Source organism: Meles meles, chromosome 2 (assembly GCF_922984935.1).
Source record: "Meles meles chromosome 2, mMelMel3.1 paternal haplotype, whole genome shotgun sequence".
NCBI lineage: Eukaryota > Metazoa > Chordata > Mammalia > Carnivora > Mustelidae > Meles > Meles meles.
The window spans coordinates 123669178-123677055 of NC_060067.1; positions in this window are offsets into that span (position 1 = coordinate 123669178).

Genomic DNA, 7878 nt, shown 5'->3' on the forward strand with positions numbered 1-7878 from the left:
CCTTAGAGAAAGAGAGAAAGAAGGGAAACAGGATTAGAAAGAAGTTAGCAGAGATTCAACGGTTACCATCCTGTTTTGATCTTCACAAGAGCTTTAGGGGAAAATGGCAAAATACTACAATTGTGCAAAAACTGACGGTTGGGGACAGGGATAATTGCTATATTCTCTTAACTTTTTATATATTTGAAGGATAGCTAAATTAATAAAATTCAAGACATTAAAATACATATAATCATTAAACTGGTACTGATCATCTTAACAATACTGGGGTATTGTCATCTTAACAATATTGGGGTGCCTGGGTGGCTCAGTGGGTTAAGACTCTGCCTCTGGCTCAGGTCATGATCTCAGGGTCCTGGGATCGAGCCCCGCATCAGGCTCTCTGCTTAGCAGGGAGCCTGTTTTCCCCTCTCTCTCTGCCTGCCTCTCTGCATGCTTGTGATCTCTGTCAAATAAATAAATACATATCTTTAAAAAAAAAACACTAATTATTTCCATTTGGAATGTGCTGTAAGCATTTGAGTCCTAAAAGTGATGTGTTTTAGTTGAAGATATTGCCAAAAAAAAAAAACAATCAGTATGATATCAAGAATTATTTCTTGTTGACATACACGAAAGGAACCAGGCTATCTTTTTGTAGTATATTTCAAGCTTGAGTCAGTCTTTAAGACGTCACTAAAAGTTTGAGAGACTCATGGCTGGTTCAGTCCAAAAAGCATGTGACTCTTGATCTCAGGGTCAAGATTGTGGGTGTAGCGATTACCAAATAAATAAATTAACCTTAAAAAGGCAAGGGGGAGTGGGCGCCTGCGTGGGTCAGTGGGTTAAGCATCTGCCTTCGGCTCAGGTCATGATCTCAGGGTCCTGGGATTGAGTCCCGCATCAGGCTCTCTGCTTGGCAGGGATCCTGCTTCCCCCCACCCCTCTGCCTGCCTCTCTGCCTACTTGTGGTCTCTGTCTTTCAAATAAATGAATAAAATCTTAAAAAAAAAAAAAAAAAAAGGTAGGGGGGAGCTTTGAAAAAGTGTCTTGTCTAGATCCTAGTGCCCAGTCCTTCCATTTTTACCTAAATTTTATCTAGTCTGTCCTACTTATTCATGCATTTATTAGTACAGAAATGAAATGAGAACCTAGAACAACTCCAAGTCTCTGCATTAATATTTATAAACAAAAGACGGCATCTTCATTCATATCTCTCCAAGAGGGCTTTGATGTCATTCTATTCAGAAACAGAAGTACAGGTATGCAAAAGCCCCTCCAATCTTGTACTTCTTCACTTCCATGCTGTACTCTAAATCTGTGGAGACCCATTTTTTCCCTTCTCCCTCAAATATACACTTCAAAAACAAGTTGTCAGCTTTGCTTACCAACTAAAGAGCAAAGAAATGTTTGAACACTGCTGCTGCACAGAACTCATGGTATAGTGACCATTTAATCTGTCCCATCTCCTTTGGACAGCCCAAATCAGATTATCTTTCTCAGTAGAATACCCATCACTCTTCCCCTAGCTTTGGACAAATCAATCTCACTGATCTCTTCAGGCTTTCTCTGCTAATAGTTGACCAGGTCTGAGGGCAGGATTACTTTAAGTCTTTTTGACAACCCAGGAAAACCAGAACTGTAAATACAAGCAGGACTTCTTTCTACATTTTCTAGGAGACATTTCCTGACCTAGGAGACTGGATGCAAGGAGTAAGCAAAGCAGGAGAGCAGAACAGAGAAAGAGGAAAACGGGCATGGTAAAGGAAAAAGTCTGAGTCCCACCGCAGTGACTTTCAAATGTTTTGGCAAAAGCAGTAGGGCTGTGTCACACCTGGATTATTTGGCACTGAGAGGAGGGTATTTTTCAACAGTCCTCTACTTTCTACAACAAAATTATTTTTGGTAATAGTCATGAAATAGAATGAGTAACAGCCAGAAAAGATGCAAAGACAACCAACTTTTCTTTTTATTAAATTTTGTGAATATATAATCATGCCCGTTTAAGTGAATGTTCATAAAACTAAAATGTCTACACCCACTAAATCACACTGATGCAATGTTGTATTTCCTTGATTCGTTCTTCAGTTTTAAAGCAATTTACAAATATAAAAAGCAAATTTCAATTTTGAAGACTTTATTTGAATTCAATAAAATCTTTCATGTAAGAACTAAAATTTGCCATTGCCAAACAAAAATACCCCATCTCTCAGTCCACACTATTTTAGTGTTTAAACTAAACACTAAACGTTAACACTAAACATTTAAACTTTAAATGCAAATAAAAACTCCAAATTGTCACAAAGAATGACAAAGTTTCAATAATTCAAGTTCCAGTTCGTTATCTTCACACTGGCTGTGCCATCATTGTTTATTTTCAATCTATTACTTAAATCCTGGAATATGTATTTTCACAGGGGTTGGAGACAAGCCATGCTCCAAGCAAGTTAGAAAAAAGTCAAACCTTCACAAGGAAACTCTGGAAACAAGGGATGTAGCTAATTTCACATACGTCAGAGGCCAGCTGTGTAAATGGGAATATTCCATGAAGACTACAACACAGAATTCAATGCTAGTATTACTAAAGGATAAACATAAAAACATGATAACAAGAAATTCAGGATTTGGACCAAGAAAAATATATATATTTATTTATAAATATAAAAAAAAAGATATTTTTTAGGCAGGAGTATTTCATCATTGACATTATTTTAGTTGTCAGTGTATGGTGATGATTTTAAAAATCAATTTTCATTTGGTTTTGTTATTGTTGTCAACTTTTCTACAAACCCTGCACCACCCCTCCCCCCAATTGCCTGTTTCCAGATATTCCCACTGTTCCAACTCCATTCTCGGCCCACCACTACAAAGGGGTAGATATTCTGGGTTTTGGCTTTTGTTTTCTCTTGATAACAAGGAAAATTAAAACGGCAATGGAGATCAGACACCAATGGCTACGCCTTAATCAATCCATCCTAATCTAACCTAACAGAATAGAAATTACTGTAGGCAAATATACTGACCAGGTTAGAGTTCTGAATAAACAATCAATATTAATATTAAACAGGGGCCCCAAGGTGGCTCAGTGGGTTAAAGCCTCTGCCTTCGGCTCAGGTCATGATCCCAGGATCCTGGGATAGAGCCCCACATCGGGCTCTCTGCTCTGCGGAGGGCCTGTTTCCTCCTCTCTCTCTGCCTGCCTCCCTGCCTACTTGTGATCTCTCTCTCTGTCAAATAAATAAATAAAATCTTTAAAAAATATATTAATATTAAACATATTATTTTCATCTATTTACATTGCATTTTTCCAAAGTTTTACAATGAACATATTACCTTCTTGATACTCATTTAAGATAAAAATAAGATTATAAATAAAACACCCAATCTGAAGTCCACCCAGCTCAGTCCACTCTTTTAAGTCTCTTTTGGTTTCTCTTTCACATTTTGGGAAACATGGCAATGTTCTTTTCCACATGAAGATAGAAGGTCTTCTCTCTGTCTCTACCTCCAGAATTCCCCCAAAGTTCTAGGGATTTCCAAAAGCCACATTGCTGAGTATAGCCAGGAAACCAGGACTCTGTTATAATTTGTATCATAACTTTTGTCTTTTTTAAGATTTTATTTATTTGAAATAGAGAGAGAGCATGAGCAGGGACCAGAAGGAGAGTGAGAGGAGCCCAACTCGGGGCTCAATCCCAGGACCCTGGGGTCATGACCTGAGCTGAAGGGAGATGCTTAACTGCCTGAGCCACCCAGGTACCCCATAACTTTTGCTTTATTAAAAATATGCAGATGTGCTCAAGTTAAAGTATGGTAAAAACCAGAAATGTGAACACAAATATAAATTAGGTATAGGAAATCTTTTATAGGATTTCTATCACCCCCCCCAAAAAAATGTTAAGCTTGATGGCCTCTGGGAACATTCTCGAACTAATTAGGGAACCCCTGGAGTAGATATGAGTGGGACTGGTAGAGAGATGGGGTACTTAGCAGAATGTTCTGTTCAAAGATACATATGCTTTATATATATCTATTATTTTATGCCACGTGGATATCCTTTAAACAGTAGCTTTTAACCTTGGATGCACATTGAAATCACCTGGGAATCTTTAAAAATAATGATGCCTCGGCTCCCTGGAGCGATTCCGATTTCATTGGTTGGAGGTGCAGACTGGCCATAGGAAATGTTAACCATCTCTTCGCCATGACTCTAATGTGTCCCAAGATTAAGAACCACTGCTCTAGGAAACTGCTTCTCTGTCCTTGGCTTTTAAGTGGCTACTAGAAAATTTCTCTTTAGGAGAAACTCAGACGAAGCAGGCTGGTGAAAGCAAAGAGACTTAGAAACCTGTCCTGAAGCTGTGTCTGCTTATCAACCTCATACATTTACTGAAGTTATATTATTTGGAGATGACAAAGGGTGTTATTTCAATTGGTGAGAAATGACTCCAGCCACTAACCCTGTAGAGAACTTTGGACTCAAGCAGATCTTGTCTTGAATCATGACTCTGGATGGCCATTGTGGTGCACTGCTCAGGTCTCCCTGCAGAGAAGCTGCTCGTAAGATCGGAATTGACTGGAAGCCTCTTGCTCTTCCCCACGCTGGAGCTCACAGCATCCATGCTTCCTGTAGGATGCTCCCAGCCAGTGGTGGAATATGGCAGGAATACCAGAAGTGGGCCATTTCCACCCAACGAGGGACTCTTCTAATGGGCATCCTTGGCTCCGGGATTCCCTGATGCACTGACCTGGATGAGACTGTCAGAACTCCATGAAATTTGAGCCTTTTCCTACTAAGACCTCTTTCCTTTTCTCTCCTTTCCCAAGTGTCAGACTGGCACTATTGTCTGAAGACTCTCCCGCTCCCTCTCTTTATCCTTCATAGCTGTTCTCTCAATAAACCTCTTGCAAATTTAATCTCATCTTTGTGTTCACATATCAGAAAACCTGAACCGACACATGACTCTAACGTCACTCAATATGGAATAGCTAATGACCCTCCGTGAGCTTCAGTTTCTTCATCTGTTAAAATGGGGAGTAAAAGGGGCACCCGGGTGGCTCAGTGGGTTAAGTGCCTGATTCTTGATTTCTGCTCAGGTCATGATCTCAGGATTGTGAAATCGAGCCCCATATCGGCTCCACACTGAGTGTAGAGCCTGCTTGAGATTCTCTCTCTCCCTCTCCCTCTGCCTCTCCCCCCACAACCCACACCTACACACATGTGTGCTCTCTTTCTCTCAAAAAAAAAAAAAGTATAAACTATAAAAGATATTGTGATGATTGGATGAAATACATTATCAGTGAACAAGGTAGCCAACCTTCTGGAACACAGAAGGAAGTTAATAAATATTAATATCTCTTTTCAGCTCTTATGAATAGGTAGTATATTCCCCTCACATCATGGAACATTTTGTTCTATAATTTATTTTTCATGCAGTGTGGTTGTGCATAGGGTCTGACACATGACGAATGGGATAAGGGGTATACAAAAGCAGAGAAGTTTCTAAAAAAAAAAAAGATAAATATGTGAAGTGATGAATGTGTTAATTAACTAGATGGGAGGAATCCTTTTACAATGTATACATATGTAAAATCATCACGACATACGCTTTAAATCTCTTAAAATTGTTATTTGTCAATTATACCTTAATAAAGTTAAAGAAAAAAAGGTTTCTAAAGACAAATACAACAGTAAACATCATAGTAAAGGTATATGCCAGAAATGTGGTATTAGTCACCTAGTCTGAGACAGAGGCACAAAACAAAAATAGAATCATGGGAAAAATGTTTTTACTTTATGTATATTTCATATGTGTATCTATTATCTATTATATATGGAAGGTTTTTTTTTTAAGATTTTATTTATTTATTTGACAGAGAGAGATCACAAGTAGACAGAGAGGCAGGCAGAGAGAGAGAGAGGGAAGGCTCGCTGCTGAGCGGAGAGCCCGATGTGGGACTCGATCCCAGGACCCTGAGATCATGACCTGAGCCGAAGGCAGCGGCTTAACCCACTGAGCCACCCAGGCGCCCTATATATGGAAGTTTTTGATTGCCAAACAAGGATGCATGACTGCCATCAATCTATATCTCTGAGGCTAAAGACAACAGTAGGTTTCTGTCTGGATTCAAGGTATATATCTGCAAGAAATTGTTCAAATCCAAGTAAATCCAAACTGGCCTGCTTCCCACAGAAACTAGCCAGCAGACGCTTTGCAGCAATCTTGCTACAAATTAACAGCACTGTCCAAAAAATGTTGGGGGGATGGGGAAGAGGAGAAATACAGAATTATACTACTTGGCACTCCAAAATATAAATAAAAATGAAAAACTGAATTTTAAATTTCATCAGTTCTGCTGGAACACAACATTTACATTCCTTAAAATGTCCATGCTATGCAAAACTGCTCAATAAAAACTACAGGGTTTGTGAAAAAGTGAAGTTAGGGACACAATACTCAGATATTTCATCAGTGACACATTTTTTAAGAAGGTAGGATCCTAATTTAAAAAATGGTAACACAGTTTTATACATGTGAAATGGTTACAAAATACATAAATACACAATAAATACTGTGCTTTACCTTGAAACAGCCCCTTAGTTTGCAGAAGGGTTGCAACTTGTGAATTGTGAAATGATGGAAGAGGGATTATCTGAAATGGGTTTGAAAATTCCAAACTTACACCTGGGTGGGTATGGCTTATAGTACACCCTGGGGAACAAGGAAACAGATAGATAGGGGAGGGCTGGGGAGAGGGGTGCTCCTATGAATTCCTGCAGCTGCTAGGTTCACTGGCTGCAATGGACTACATCCTGCTAGATCTTCTCACAAACAAAATTGAGCAGAAGCAAAGACAACATGTGTGTCGTGACAAGTTCAAAGTTCTCTATAAGTCACTTGTGTTAGAACAATTTCATGTTTTCAAAAGCACTAGAGCAGAAGTTACTGTACCTTGTAAATTCCATAAAGAAGTTTTTTTCATTGAATGGGGTATTTCATTAGGACATTATATAATGCATCACTGAATGAAACTTTCAAACTAAATGACAAAATAGCATGTGTAATTAGTCCTCTGGATAAAAATCTCTACATACTCTAAATACATGTAGAAGGAGGACACAGATTAGCACCTTTTGTAATATTGTTTTATCATTTCTTTTTCTAAGAAGCTATTACTAATCAAACAATTTCTTTATATTACAAAGAAAAAGAAACAAAAGAGGCGGATTAATTCCTTGTAGGTTCCAAAATATATGTGTCTTTTTCCCATCATTAATCTAGAGTTGTTGTTACTAACGTGTTTCTATGGTCAGGTTTTCATTTTTGTAAGGTCTCAGACGCCAGTGCCTTGCATTTCACCTAAAACTAGGCAAACACCAGCTTCTGGCACCAGTTGTTAAGAGAACCAAACTATCTTCTGGTCCCACTTGGCCATTCATTAAATTGGTAACCATAGACTCTTGAGACTTAGATCACTTACTACTTCAAGGCTCCTGTGTCTTTAAGAGAGAGCAGAACTAGATTTCAAAGTACCTACCAAAATTCTTATGATAGGCACAGTAGACTTCAAATTGCAATCCATTCACGCAGAGCGTAATAGCTAGAATTTTATCTTCATATGGTATTTTTCAAGTGTGCCAAGAGCTTTCACAACTATTACCTCATTTAACTTAATATAATTACATCTCCCCATACCAGTGTGCACTGTGAATCATTTTCCTATTCATTCCTCTTTTTTTTTTTTTTCCATTTGTGTTATTTGAAATCTTTCCAGCCTACTTTTGGAAAACGAGACTTAACCAAGCATTTCCAGAAATGTGTTACAGTGAGTGTTTGAAGAGATCAGTTACAGCTAACATATGTAAAGCACCTGCAGAAACCTGCTGCAACAGAACTG